We start from the raw sequence: 13,888 nt of genomic DNA, 5'->3' as shown, positions 1-13,888 counted from the left end.
AGCCGGGCACGGCCGAGCGGGCAGAGCCGAGGTGAGCGGCCGGGCCGGGCGGGGAGGTGCGGTGGAGCGGGGCCGGGCGGCCCCAGGTGCTGCGAGGCGCCTGCGAGGGAGAGGCGGGCAGGGCTGCAGCCCCGGGGAAGCCGGGAGAGCTGCCCCGAGCCGGGCCTTCCCTCGCCGGCAGCGGCGCATCCCGCTCCGCGTCCTGCCGGGATGCTGCGGGCGGGGCACGGGCCGGGTCCCCGCGGGGCTCCGGGGAGCGCAGCCGAGCGCGGGGAGGCGGCAGCCGCGTCCTGCGGGAGGGATGAGGCGACCCCCGGCATCCGCAGCCCTGGGGACCCGCAGCCCTGGGGATCCGGAGCCCCGAGCTGCGGCAGCGCATTGAACTGCCGGGCTGTGATTTGAGGGAGACGATTTACATTAGAGGGAGAATGTGGAGAGAGCCAGGAACAACTTGGAATGGGTCCTCGCATATTTCTGTGGTTATTTTTGGAGTACCGTCATATGGCAGGAGGTGGGCTCTGGAGGTATCCTTGAGCTCAGCATTTTCTCCAAAGGCTGGTTACCCGGGAGATTGTACTAGAGGACCTGCGTGGCCCTTTCCCCATCAGTGGTTTCTGTATTTTCCATCACTTTTCTCTGGCTCTTTCCCGGGGTATTGTTCACTCCGGCGTGCCCGGCCCTCAGCCTGTCTCGGTGGGGACTCTCCTGTGGGCAAACAATGGTCTGGGTGTGCTGGCTGGGCAGTCTCAGTGTGCTGCAGGCGATGGCAAAGCTGTGCTTCATTCAGCTGTGGATGGTGTGAGGTGACTCCTGATCAGCCCCTTCTCCATTGCTGTGGATGAGGTGTGGCTTCTCCAGCATCCCCGGAGAGACCAGCCCATGCATCCGTCTCCCTCCTGCACTCCACTGCCACTTTCCCTCCAGCTTTCTCAGGCCTCACTTCTCCAAAGGGATTTTTGCTCTAGAAACCTCAGTTGTTACTCTGGGCTGTTCCCTGTGGGTCTCCACATGCACGGGAGGGCTCTGGCTGTGGCAGGCCCCTTGGACCACGGCTGGAGAGTGGCTCTGGTGGCCTTCAGCTGCGTGTCCTTGCTGCCATCGGCCGAGTTTGGAACTGAGGGAAGGCTGCCTGGCTTTGGGTGATGGTCCTTGCAAGAAGGGAATGAATGACTTTCTAGTGATGTTGGTTTAGAGTCTGGCTTGGCAGGCACGGAGCCTGTCCGTGGGGCTCCCTGGGGTGCTCGGAGCCGTGCTCTCCATGAGAACCTGTCTCTGCTGCGTGCAGGGATGCAGGGCATGTTCTGGAAGCTGTGGCAGGTCCAGAGCTCCCCTCCTTACCCAGGGATGGCCTCTGGGTTTGGAATCAAGGAGCAGGGTGCAGCTGTCTCCTGTGGGCTGTGAGCCCCTCTGGGAAGAGAGGATTCCCATCTCCTCCCCTGTTTCCACCATTCCTGTGCCATGGGGATCGTTTTCCTCAATGTTCCCAGCAGAGCCCAGCCAGGGCAGGGCTGTGGGGTGCAGAGCCTGTGCTTGGCTGCCTTTGGCAGGGGATGGGTTCTTCCCCTGCTGGTTTGGCTGCTTCTGGATGTTGTCTAGAGCTGCCTAAAGTTTTTGATTTTTATTAATTTTTGAGATGTGAGCATTCTCCAGAACTCTTAGGGGCAATGTTTTGGTCAGGAGGAAGCCTCTAGAAAAGGTTTTTGAAGTCCAGTATGGGATTTCTGAGCTAAAGCGTTCCTGGCGTGCAGAAGGGGAAGGTTTTGGTGCCTTCCCTGTGCAGTGGGGACACAGAGCGTGCTGGGCTCTCTTCCCTGGGCTTCTGCCATGGTTGCCACCATCCCCACAACCTTCCAGGGTGTCTCCTGGCACATGATGTCTTTGTGGCCAGAAGGGGTGGCTGGCTCGGCTGGAGTCACTGCAGCATAGAATGGGGAAAGTCTTCTTCTACCCCCCAGGCAGCTGAGCTCCCTGTTAAGCTCTGGGTGATGACCTTGGTCCTGGTGAGGAGCTGGATCCCTCCCTGATTTACGGAATTACATTAAGGCTTTCTGCTGGCAGCACCGAGCCCTCGTCCCACGGGGGATTCTGGCATCACTCCGGGCGCCCTGCCTGCCTTCCCCTCGCTCCAGCACTGCTGGGGACTTCTGCTTTCCTACAGGAGGCTTCCAAACGCACACAGACCAGTCAGGTGCCTGACTAATTCTGTCCCTAACAGAAGAAATCTTTCCCATAACTAATTAGGGTTTCTAAATTGGGAAGTTGCTGCGAATGACCTGTCGGTTAAAGGGCAGGGGGTGGGCTTGGCTCGTCCCAGCCTTGCTCCAAGCTTCCTGCTCAGACTCACAGGCATCACTGGAGTGTCCTTTGCCTTAATTCTCTTTGGCTGTGCACTTGGGCTATTTCCCTGCTGCCTTGGGCCGATGGGGAGCGTGTGTGTGCGAGGCAGTGGGCTCAGTGCAGGCTTGGCTCCGCGCACAGCAGCGTGGGCGGCTGCGAGGCCTGGGTGTAGTAGACTTTCATGCGGTGCCTGTCACTTGGAGGTCTGAGCTGAGCCTGAAGTTCCCTCTGCCAAAGGAGAAACACAAAACAGTGGCAGTCCCTGGGTGCTGGGAGCTCCTGCGCAGGGAAACCTGTGCAGCCACAAATACCTGACTCTCACACGGCGCCTAAAAATGTGCTGGCGCTGGGGCTGTGACAGCGATGGCTGCGAGGCTCATTGTTCTCATTAGAGCAGTCGGTGGCTCTGAGTCAGCAGGTTTGGGTTTGTCACAGCCTGTGCAGGTCTGTGGTGCTGAGCAGTGGGGCTGGCCCTGACCCTGCTGCAGGGGGATGTGGGGTTTGAGCCTGGACACAAAGGCACTGTGAGCTTGTGCTGTCTGTTGAGCCTGGAATGAGCTGTGTCTGTGCGAGCTGAAGGACAGCCTCCCTTGGGAACCCTTTCCAGCTCCTACCCTGTGCCATTCAGGGCTGTAAAGCTGAGCATCACTGCTGCTGGCCAGGCTTCCTGGTCTGGTCCTTCATCATCCTCTTGTCTGGACTACAGGAGGTGGAAAGTGTGGTGGGAGGAGGCTGTCTGCTGAGGACATGTTGCAGGGCTTCCCTGTGGCTGCAGATCCAGCCTTCCTCTCCTTCCAGCCCTTGAGAGAAAGCCTGTGGGCTGTCCAGGACCTACATGTGTCTCCAAGTGAAGAAGGGGAAATCTGGGCAGCTGTGTTTTCCAGTGTGGAAGCAGTGGCTGCTTCCTGCTGCAGCTCTCCTGTCCACACAGCGTGTCCCTGGTGCAAAGCAGGGTGCTGGGCCCAGGGCCCATGGATGTCCCTGGTCTTGGATGGCAGCTGCTCTCCCTGCCCTGCCTTGCCCCAAGGGGATGAACTCCCTGGGGATGTGTGGAGCTGTAGAATCATGGGTTTGAGTTGGAAGTGCCATGGGCAGGGACACCTTTCACTATCCCAGGTTGTTCCAAGTGCTGTCCAGCCTGCCCTTGGACACTTCCAGGGATCCAGGGGCAGCCACAGCTTCTCTGGACACCCTGTGCCAGGGCCTCAGCACCCTCACAGGGAAGGATATCCCTAATATCCAACCCTAAGAGCTGTTGGGCTGAAGTTTGGTATGACTGGGACAAGAGTCAAGGTTTGCTCTCCTTGCACTGGGCAGGGAGTGGTGGGACTGTGTGGATTGGGACAGACAGCCCAGAGCCCTGGATAGGTGATTTGGTGCAAATTCTCATGTCTGCTTGTCCCAGTTGACAGCTGAGGGGGCTCTGGATGCAACTCAGAGTTGACAGTGTCCTGACTGCTGTGTGTACATCCCCGAGCCCACTCATGCACCCTCCCCAGGAATGGGAGCAGCACACAGAGCCTTAAAATCTGGATGGTAAATCTCTGGAAGAGATTTTCTTTCCGTCTCCTGCTGCTGGTGTGTGTCCTGCCCTCGGCAGGGCACTCCTGGCTCCCTGGGGGCTCAGCAGTGCCCCAGGTCGGGTCTGTCCCAGGCAGGAGCTGCTCAGCACCCCGGGCTGGCAGGATCACAGCACCAGGGCCACGCTGGCCTGACCCTATTGTGCTCAGAACACGAGACAAATGAGGCTGAAGCTGCAGATCTGTGGCTGCCAGCAGGTCAGCATTTCCAGTCGGGCACTTGGCCTCTTTGTGGCGGTGCAGTGTCGGGATCTGCTCCATCCCCCTTTCAGTGCCCAGCCTGCTCCCCACCGGCTGTAGCTGGACCCTGGGACCGCCAGGGTGGCTCCTGCTGTCCCCGAGCCCTGCTGGGGTCCTTGGCCAGGAGCTGGGGTGGGAAGCAGGAGCAGGTGCTGCGCCAGTGTAAAGCGCATCCTGCGTCTGAGGGGATGCTGAATGAGGATTCACAGCCCAGCCCTGCTGCCAGGTTCCTCCCACCGGCTCCTTCCTCCCTCTGCTCCTACTAACCCACTGCCGGGGCCCCTCGCTGCCTGGCAGCAGCAGAGATGTCTGCTGGTATCCTTCCCCGAGCATCAGATGGAGAGGAAAACACAGGGTGGAGTCAGCTCTCGCACAAAGGAAATGTTGAGGTATCGTTTCTGCCTTCGGTGCGTTTTTTAGATGGCTGGGGAGAGATTAAACAGGATCTTAACACATTCACAGCCCCCTTCCCACCTCATTTTCCTGTGAATCTGTTGCTGTCATGGTATCTTTTGGATGATATTTTTAGGTTTGCCTTTTCCTTTTTTTTTTCCCCCTCCTCTCCTCGTATCAGGCTTTTGAAGGGAAACACGTTCCTATGGGAGAACAGAATGAGCCATTTCACGAGACATTTTGTTATGGGCAGAAGGGCCGGGAAATCTGATTGTGTGTTTGAAATGACACATTCCCCTTTGTAATCAGCTCATCGAGCTGCCTGGGGTGAGTGCCAGCAGCGAGCTGTCCTGGCTGGGGGCAGGGGATGGAGCAGCCCCTCGCATCCTCCCCCGGCACCTCTCCATCCCCAGGCGGCCACACATGAAGGGCCTGGGGGTCCTGCAGGCTTTTCTCTCCAAGATCCCGTGGGAAGCAGTGCTGTGTGCTTGAGGGAGGCAGCTGGGTGTTTCCTCAGGTGCTCTCTGGATCTGGAGTGTCTGTGCTGGCAGGAGCCCCACGGAGTGTGGGGTGTCGTGACACCCAACAGAGCTCTGGGCTCAGGGATGCTCAGGGAGGTGGGAAAGGGTGGTTGGACAGCTGGGGCTGCTGCTCACTGTGGGGAGGTGCCATTTTTGACAAGGATACAGACTAATGTTACATGGTGATGGTGAACTTTGGCAGGGGAAAATTCAGCCTGAATTCTCAGCAGTATTTCCCTTTAGGAGGTTTACTCAAGTCCTGATAGTTGAAGGTCCTGTGGAGTGAACTGGCCAGAGCAAGAGAAGCCTCCTGTGAGGGCTGATGTGGCTTGGATCTGCACATCCCTGTGTGGTAAAGCTGTTACCTCTGCAAATTCCCTGGGGCTGTTCTTCAGGGAACCAAGAAATGCTTCCTGCTGGTAGGGCATGATGGCCATGGGAGGGTGACATCTCTGGAAGTGTCCAAGGCCAGCCCAGATGGGACTTGGAGCATCCTGTTCTAGTGGAAGGTGTCCCTGCCCATAGCAGGGGTTGGAACAAGATGGGCTTTGAGGTCTCTTCCAACCCAAACCATTCTGGGACTCCATGGGAGGAGTAAATTCCTGCTCCTCACCTTGGTCTGCTGTAAGATCTGTCTGTTATAAATGCAGCTGACTTGGGGAGACCAAGGGAAGGGCCACAGGATGTAGAGAAGGTGCAGCTGCCCATGCTGTGTTTTGGGGACAGGGTCACTCTCAGCCCTCCTGGCCACCTCCACGCTCCTGACAGAGCTTTGGAGCTCAGTCCCACCCCGTGGCCATGGTGGTGTGGCCCATGGACTCCTCTGTCTCCTGGGCTCTTCTCCAGCTGCACTCCCTGCCCTGTGTGTGCTCCTGGAGGGGACACAGTGAGTCCTTGTCCCTTGGTCAGACCCATCAGCAGGTTTGCAAGCTGCTGGGTTAAATCTGAGTGAGCTGGAACAGAGCTTGGCTCCTTCCTAAGCCCCACCAGAGGTGCCTTCATCTGTGTGCCAGCACGTCCCAGTGCCTGTCCCCAGGCAGCTGTCAGGGCCAGGCTGGCTGGCTGCAGTGACAATGAGGTGGTGACAATGTGGGTCACTGGGGGATGTTTGTGAGCCTGGGGCAGTGTCTGGGGGTGAGATGCTGTCCACTGGCGTGGCAGGAGCTCAGGGCACAGTCTGGGGTGGGCTGCTGCTCTGGGGAGCTGCTGTTTGTGTTCAGAAGGGAGCAGGGATGGAGGAGGCCTCGCTCCCACTGCCGGTGTTCTCAGAACACCTCCCTGATCCGATCCTGATTGATGCAGTGTCTCACATCCCGAAATGGCCACGGCTCAGAGCCTGCACAGCGTTCTCAGTGGCCAGGGGGCAGGGGATGGTCTGAGGCTCATGGGGAGTGCAGGGCCTTTGTTTGGCAGTGTCAGCACAGGCAGATCAGGGAGTGCCCAGTGCCACTGCCCTGCCTGTGGTGGCTGCACCTCCATCCTCCCCCGCAGCAGGAACAGGGTGCAGCCCTGGGAACCCTGGCTGCTGGGGCCACTGCTGCCATTCTCCTCCTTCGGGGTCTGTGGAAAGCTGCCTGCTCTTGACCTGTCTGCCCATCTCTGCCAGGCATCTGTCAATCCCTCCTGAGCTGGGATGAGAGAAATCCGAGCACACAAACCTGGAAGCAGCTCAGAGTACCCACAGAAATCACTGGGCTCAACAGAGAATGAGCAGGGCCACGGAAACTGTGCCAAAGGGGGAGAGAATCCCACAGAACCCCCTGTGTGACCTGTGTCTGCTGTTGCAGTCCAGCCCATGGGTCAGCTCAGCCTGTTGGGACACCCATGTGTCCTGCTGGAGAGACAGAACCCTTCTCACAGGTCTCTAGGTCTGCTCTGACTCGTGAGCCTCTGAGCAGGGGCATCTCTGTGAGCAGAGGAGGCAGGCAAAGGAGAGGGAGGTTTGTCTGGGATGGAGTGCTGTGTGTACTGGTATGGGACAGCAGCCCCCACACACCCCTGAGCCTGTGGACAGTCACACTGGGACACACTTCCAGCTCCAGTGCCCTGTGGTGGCTGTGGGTGCCACCAGCACTGGGGCTGGGCACAGGGCTGCCCTGGGTGGCCACCCAGCCCTGCTCCCACACACCCCAGGACAGCTGAGCCAGTAAAACCACATGGCTGGGAAGGAACCTGTGCCTGCTGGACAGGGGTGTATGGGAGTGCACCCAGGAGCAGCACATGGTGACATCCCCAGGGTGACAGACACAGGACAGACGCAGGTGGCAGCTGCAACCCCCTCCTCTTCACCTCAGCTCTCCTGCAGATCTGCTGAAAGGTGGGATTCTTTCTGTGGAGGTGCTTTATTGTGTCAGGTTTTCTGGCTGGCTCCAGAAGAAAAGCGGAGCAGCTTTTGTGCCTCCTGGGAAAGCCGCTGTGGGTCGGGGTTGCTCAGGGCAGGCTGTGGGCTGCACACACCTGATGTTTGCTTGTGGAGACTGAAAGGATTTTGCTGATTCCATGGGAGAGGTGAGAGCTTTGCATAGGCCTGCTTTGCTTCTGCCTAGGGGGAGGCTGGGCCTTACCTGTCCAAGGATGTTTGAAAATTAACCCTTGGAAAAGTGGGAGGTGTCCCTGCTGTGCCAGACCGTGTTTCCTCCCCTGTGACGCTGTAGTGCCACTGGGCAGGTCCTTCTCCCTCATGAGGTGCAGTTGTCACATAAAAAGAGGCTCTGAACACGCTGTTGCAGGCTGGGGTGTCCCTGCTCACTGCTGGTTTCCTCCTGCCGTGCTGGAGCTGCCATGGCCGGGGCTGGCTCAGGGGTCCCACAGCCAAAGCCCTGCAAGCAGCTGCTGGCCTCCATCCACGGCATGGCTGACAAAGGGGGGGCACAGATGGCCTGAAAGGAGACCTTGGGCCGTGCCCAGGGGATCCTGTGGCACTCAGAGGTGTGTGGGCTCCGTGGCACTGCTGTAGTAAATATTTGCTGTTCTCCAGGAAGGAGCAGGGCTGGCTGCACATCAGGAGAGCAAAACGACGTCTAAAGCAATCCACAGCTCCAATTTCCAGCAGGGAGATTTGTATGGAATTCAAACACAGCACTGGAGCCAGGCAGGCCCCCTCTGGTGACAGCTGTAGCTATCCTTCCAAGTGCTTGCCATCATCTCTGGGAAGGACTTTTCCCTTCTTTTTAACCAAATCTGATTTTTTCTTTGCAGGTTGTAAATCGTGCCCAAGCCGAGTGCTGAGAGCAGCCACTGGAAGCAGCGTGAGTTTATCCTGAAAGCTTTTGTTCTCCTTTCCACATCCCACGTGAGGTTGAGTGGGTTTTGCAGCACAGAAAAGGTTGCTCAGCACAGAGAGGTGCTGCAGGGAGAGGAACCCCTGGGAATCTGGCCTGCTCCCACCAAAACACTGAACTGCTGGCCTTGGGCTTGTTGTGGCTTTCTGTGTGTTGGGATTGCTTCCTGGTTTAGCTGGGACTGGGACAGGAGCCCCTCTGCCAGCAGAAAGGCTCCTGCAGGAGCTGCCCCAGTCCCTGTGCTCTGATGGAGCAGGTTTGGGGTGGCACACTCACCTTCCCCACGCTGGCTTTCCGTGGCCTGTGTTGTGTGGAGGGTCTGGGGGAAGGATGTGTTTGCAAACCAGCTGGGGTGTTTTGCTGGCTGTGGATCCCTGCCAGAGCTCAGGTCACTGGGCTCACGGGGCTGAGGTGCATCCCAGGAAGGCTGGCATGGCCAGGCAGATGGGAGCAAAGCATGGCAGAGGTCTGAGCTGCAGAATTCAATTGCTGTGATGCTTGAAAGAGTCAAGGGGTTGTGTTCCAGGCCTTTTCAGGGACATCAGGGTCCCTCCAGCTGGTTGGACTGCTCTGTTCCGGAGCCCCGCTGCACAGCACAGCTGCATCCATGTGAAACCAGATGTGAGCTGCTTCCAGCAGCTGGTGAGGGCTCAGGGTGGCTGGGGGGACAAGGTCCTGCTCCTGCTTTGGCTCCCTCACCTGCAGAGTGAGGTGAGCCTGGGCAGAGCTGCAGCATGACCCTGGGCTGAGGTGGCATGTCCTTATGTGAAAATTGGGATGAGGGGCTCCATAGCTGCACCCCGTTGTCCTGCCTCTTTCCCAGGTGACAGAGGTGTGTGGCATTGTGCACCACAGGCCTCAGACCCTGCTGCCCATGGGGTTTGGCTCCTGCCCACACAAGGCAATGGATTCAGGTTCTTCACCCAGAGGTTCCACACCCAGAGGTGCTGGCACTGCCCAGGCTCCCCAGGGAATGGTCAGAGCCCCAAGGCTGCCAGAGCTCCAGAAGCATTTGGAAAACACTCCTAGGAATGAGGTGGGATTGTTGGGGTGTCTTTTGCAGGGCCAGGGGTTGGATTGGATGTTTCTTGTGGGTCCTTTCCTGCTCAGGATGTTCCATGAGTCTGTGGGCAGGGGATCAGAGTCCCTGCTGAGGGCTGTGATGAGCAGCTCTGATGGGCTCCTCAGGGCTGGACCTGGCTCTGGCTCACAGCAGGGCAGGTCTCCATGTTCTGTGGGCAGTTTCTCACCAGCTCTCCTCCTCCAGGCACTTTTCAAGATGCCAACTGCACCCGTGCCCTGGCTCTGCAGGGAGAGCCAGGGGAATGGTGAGGATTGTTTTCCTGCCTTTGTGTGCTCAGCAGTTTGGGAAGGGGGTGACCAGTCTGGAGTTGCTGAGGCAGAGCTGCAGGCCCAGTGTCAGTGCTGGATTTCCTGTGTGCTCCTGCATCCTGTGTCCCCTGAGGGTGGGGTCAGGGTGCCCTGGGCTCTGTGCTGGGCTCTGTACCTGGGTACCCACGGGAAGTGTTCTGTCCTGAGCAGTGCCAGGGAAGCTCTGCTGCTGGATGGGGTGCAAATCTCTCTTGGGGTCCCCCGTGCTGGGGTGGCACGAGCAGCAGGAGGACAAGTGCCATCCCCATGGTGACCCCTGGTGCCCAGCCAGCCCCTTGCCCTTGCTGGTGGCTTTGGTGGCCCAGACACAGCTGGGGGCCCTGGCCCACCATTCCTCCTTGTGTCTCATGGTGCTGGGTCTCTCAGAGCTGCTCTGTGTCCCTGCACTCAGGAGGGCTCTCCCAGCCCTGTCCCCTGCAGGTCCCAGCTCCCCCACAGGTCTGAGCAAGCAGATCCCTGCCAGCACAGCCTGGGCCAGCTGCTGCTGTGTGCCCAGGGAGGTGTCCCCCTGCTTCAGGAACCCTGCTGACACTTGGGTTGTGGCACAGGGATTGTGCTGGCAATGAGCTTCTCCTGTCTCTGGATTCCAGCACCTCCTGGGCAGGGTTCCTGCCTGCTGGGGTTGGGTTCTGTGGGAGCCTGCTCAAAGGACGTGGTCATCCACCTGATGGTCACTGTAGGTCCCTTCCAAATGAACTACCCCATCCTCCTCGAAGTGGTGCACAAGGGGTCACCATTACCTTGGGGAAAATGACACTTCGTCACCACTTTAGACCCTCACAGGGCCCTTGTGGGGCTGCAGAGCAGAGGATGATTATGGTGGGGAGAGGGTTTGGCCCTTCCTTTGGACAGAAGGAGAAGATGGGAGAAGGCAGGACTGTGCCTGAGCTCCTTTTGGGGGCTTCCCTTGCTCTGGGTACAGTTCCCCTCCTTGAGCTCCTCTCTTCTTCCAGCCCACCGCTTCCCAGGGTGTTTGGCCCTGTGTTCTTGCCCAGGGAGCAGCTGATCTCCCCTGGCTGCCCCATCCCAGCACAAGGCAGCTGAGCCCGTGGTCTCTGCCTTCCTCTGGGGGCAGGAAGAAGGATGGGAGCGGGTCTCTGCCTTCCCTGGCAGGGGAAGAACATTCCCTGCCGAGGGGTGTTCCGCAAGGGCTGCAGCACCCCTGCCTGCCCCTGGAGAGCAGCCCAGGTGCTTTGTTGGTTGGGGCTGAACATCTGAACTGGGCTCCCAGGGCACTGGCTGCTGCATCACAGCCTTTGGTTCATCCTCCCTCCCCTGCTGCCCCAGAGCATTCCCGGGCTCTGGTGCCATCCCTGGGTCGGGGCTGCAGCAGGAGGGGAGGGGTGGCTGCGGTGCTGCTGGTGCTGGTCCCTGCCTGGGCTGACTTGGCTGTGGCACCTTCTGGACAGTCAGTCCCCACCCCAGAGAGCACAGGGGGGTCAGGAGGGCAGGGCCAGCTCCCAGCACGGCTCCTCTGTCCCCCAGGCAGAGCCCCGGGGCTGTCAGGGTGTGGCACTGGGGGTTCAGTCCCATAGCTCTGCTCACAGGCAGTTTTTAATGCCTGCAAGGCTCAGGTGAGCACACAGCACCTCTGAGGTGCCCCCTCAACACCCTGGGCAGGGTTAGGTCCCTGGAGGAGGAATTGGCCCAGGGCAATGCACAGATCCCCTCCAGCCTTAGAAAAGCTGTTGGGCTGTTTTACAGAGTAGTTGTGGGGAAGAGGATGTTCTGTGCTCCCTGCCTTGCAATCCTCACTGCAGCAGGACCCAGCAGCCCTGGCACAGCCCTGGCACAGCCTGGGGGAGCTGGCAGTGCCACTGGCAGGTACCAGGGCACTGCCCTGCCTGTTCCTGCCCTGCCCTGGGGCTGCTGCTGCACTTTCCTCTTGATTTGGGGCCCATCCTGGCTGCAAGACATGCCTTGGTCAACGAGCCTTGCTCTGTGCCATCCCAGCTGCTTGGGCTGAGCAAACAGGTTTGTGGTATGTGGCAATGTGGGCCCTGAAGGCTGGGGGAGCTGCCAGCTCCCTCAAACTCCTGGGGAAGGCTGGCTGCTGGCCAAACCCCTGCTTGCCTTGGCTGAGCTTTAACCTCTTGTGCATCACAGCCCTCGGGAGCTGGGCTGCCCCTGTGCCTGGGGCAGGCTGAGGTGCCCACCCATGTCTGATCCCTGTGCCCAGAGCCACACTGGGCTCCTGCCCCTCCTTTGGCATGCAGGGCTGTGTGCTCAGGCAGCAGGAGCTGGGGCTCTCCTGGGGAGATACAGCTTTGCTGGTCTGATGGCCCCATGCTCACCCAAGCCCTCGGCAGGTGATGGGGAGCTCTGTTCCCACCTGATGTCCCCTCCCCACTCCTCCTGGCCGAGGCTTTGAAGGGCTGGGCTGGGCTCCTGCCTTGCTGCACTGGGGATCCCTGTGGGGCTGGGTGGAGAGGAAGAGCTGTCTGCTCTCAGATCCCTGCCCAGGAGGATTTGCCACCTGGGACTGGTGTTCCAACAGCTTTTCTGGCACAGCAGGGCCCAAGGGATGTGGAGCTGTGGGCAGCATCTGAGCAGGCCCAGTGTGGGCTGGGGATCTGCAAGACTTTCTCCCAGGAGAACAGCAGAGGCTGGACCGTGTTCAGGGAAGCACCTGCCCTGGTGCAAGTGTGCTCTGGGGCATCATCTTCCACCTCTCTGGCTTCTTCCAGCCCTTTTCCCACACAGCCCTTGCTGTTCTTTCCTTTATGGTGGGACCTGCTGTGCAGCAGGCAGGACACTTGGTGGGATGCTGGAGGGTTGGTGGGGCACTGGAGGGAGCTCTGCACTCTGGAGAAGCTTTCAGAGCCTCAGGCCACTGTGCTTGCTGGATGCAGTGGGAGGCTGGGTCTCGTTTCCACTGGTGTCACCTGTCTAGCTCCTGTGTGTTGTCATTCCACCTGCTCCACAGGTCCCACCTTCCTCCAGCCGAAATCCCAGTGGTGCCCATCTGAGCAGTGATGCAGGCACTGGTGTGGGGTCAGCTGGGCTGGGCAGGAGTGCTGCCTTTCCCACCCCTCACCACGAGGTTGTGCTTCATGGTGGATTTGGGATGGCAAACGGGGGCTGGATGAATTGTGGAGGATGAGGGAAGGAGAGGGCTGCCCTAATCCTGCTCTGGATTCAGCTCGGCTTTTGTGCACAAGCCTGCTCAGCTGCAAGTGAGAAGGTAGCCGGGTTGCCGGGGAGACAGAGCCGTGGGATGTGGTGGATGCTGCAGCCGGGGAGGATTGTGTAACCCCTTTGCTGCCACCAGGGACAGCCCAGTGACAGTCCCTGAGCAGGGGACAGTGCTGAGCTGTGTGTACCAAGAGGCCTTGGTGCTGTGAGCACCCTCCTCGGTGGCTGCCCTGAGGTCAGGGCTGGCTGGGAAGAGTCGGGTGGCTGTGGGTGCTCCTGGCATGGAGCAGGACCCACGCTCCAGAGGCATCTCCAGGAATGTCCCCCGTGCCACCCCAGCAGGTGGCCTTGCCACCTCTCAGCTCATTCCCCTGGTGGCCAAGATGGGCAGCCCCAACTCTTGGAAAGTCCAGGCTCCTGTCCTCTCTAGAAGGGACAGGTCACAGACCACCTTCAGGTCCCCAAGGGGTGACCAGGGGCTGGTGAGCAGAAGCACACAGTGTTGTGCCAGCCCAGGCTGGCTGGGACAGAGGGCTCAGTCTGGGGTGGACCTGGCTGAGCAGGAGCCACCTCTGGCTTTGTGTTCTTGGTCCTCCCTGAAGCTTTCCCAGTTTAGCTGGGAGGGCAGGAGCTGTGCCAGCCTCTGCCCAGGGCTGCTGCATGGTCCAGATCCTCCTGGACACCAATTGCTGTGGTGGGGTTTGCTGTGGTGGGGCCAGACTGGCTGTGACAGTGGGATCCCTTCTCCCATCCTGGCTGTGGCTGTGGGATCCCTGCTCCCATCCTGGCTGTGGGATCCCTGCTCCCATCCTGGCTGTGGGATCCCTGCTCCCAGTCTGGCTGTGGGATCCCTGTTCCCATCCTGGCTGTGGGATCCCTGCTCCCATCCTGGCTGTGGGATCCCTGCTCCCATCCTGGCTGTGGGATCCCTGCTCCCAGTCTGGCTGTGGGATCCCTGCTCCCAGTCTGGCTGTGGGATCCCTGCTCCCAGTCTGGCTGTGGGATCCCT

At 59.6% G+C, this 13,888-nt stretch overlaps 1 protein-coding gene across 10 annotated transcripts in view; it reads left to right on the top strand.

The window, feature by feature from the left end:
* Positions 1–13,888, top strand: part of EPB41L1 (erythrocyte membrane protein band 4.1 like 1) — a 62,369-nt gene continuing 48,481 nt past the window's right edge. For all 10 annotated transcript variants that reach the window (XM_015647635.2, XM_015647634.2, XM_015647629.2 and 7 more), the window contains exons 1-2: positions 1–31; positions 8,270–8,319. The gene's annotated coding sequence lies outside the window, so the exon portion shown is untranslated. The remainder of the gene's footprint in view (positions 32–8,269; positions 8,320–13,888) is intronic.

The sequence above is a fragment of the Parus major genome, chromosome 20 (assembly GCF_001522545.3).
Source record: "Parus major isolate Abel chromosome 20, Parus_major1.1, whole genome shotgun sequence".
Classification (NCBI taxonomy): Eukaryota; Metazoa; Chordata; class Aves; order Passeriformes; family Paridae; genus Parus; species Parus major.
Note: the sequence above shows the minus strand (reverse complement) of the source record. Positions and strands in the feature narration are given on the sequence as shown.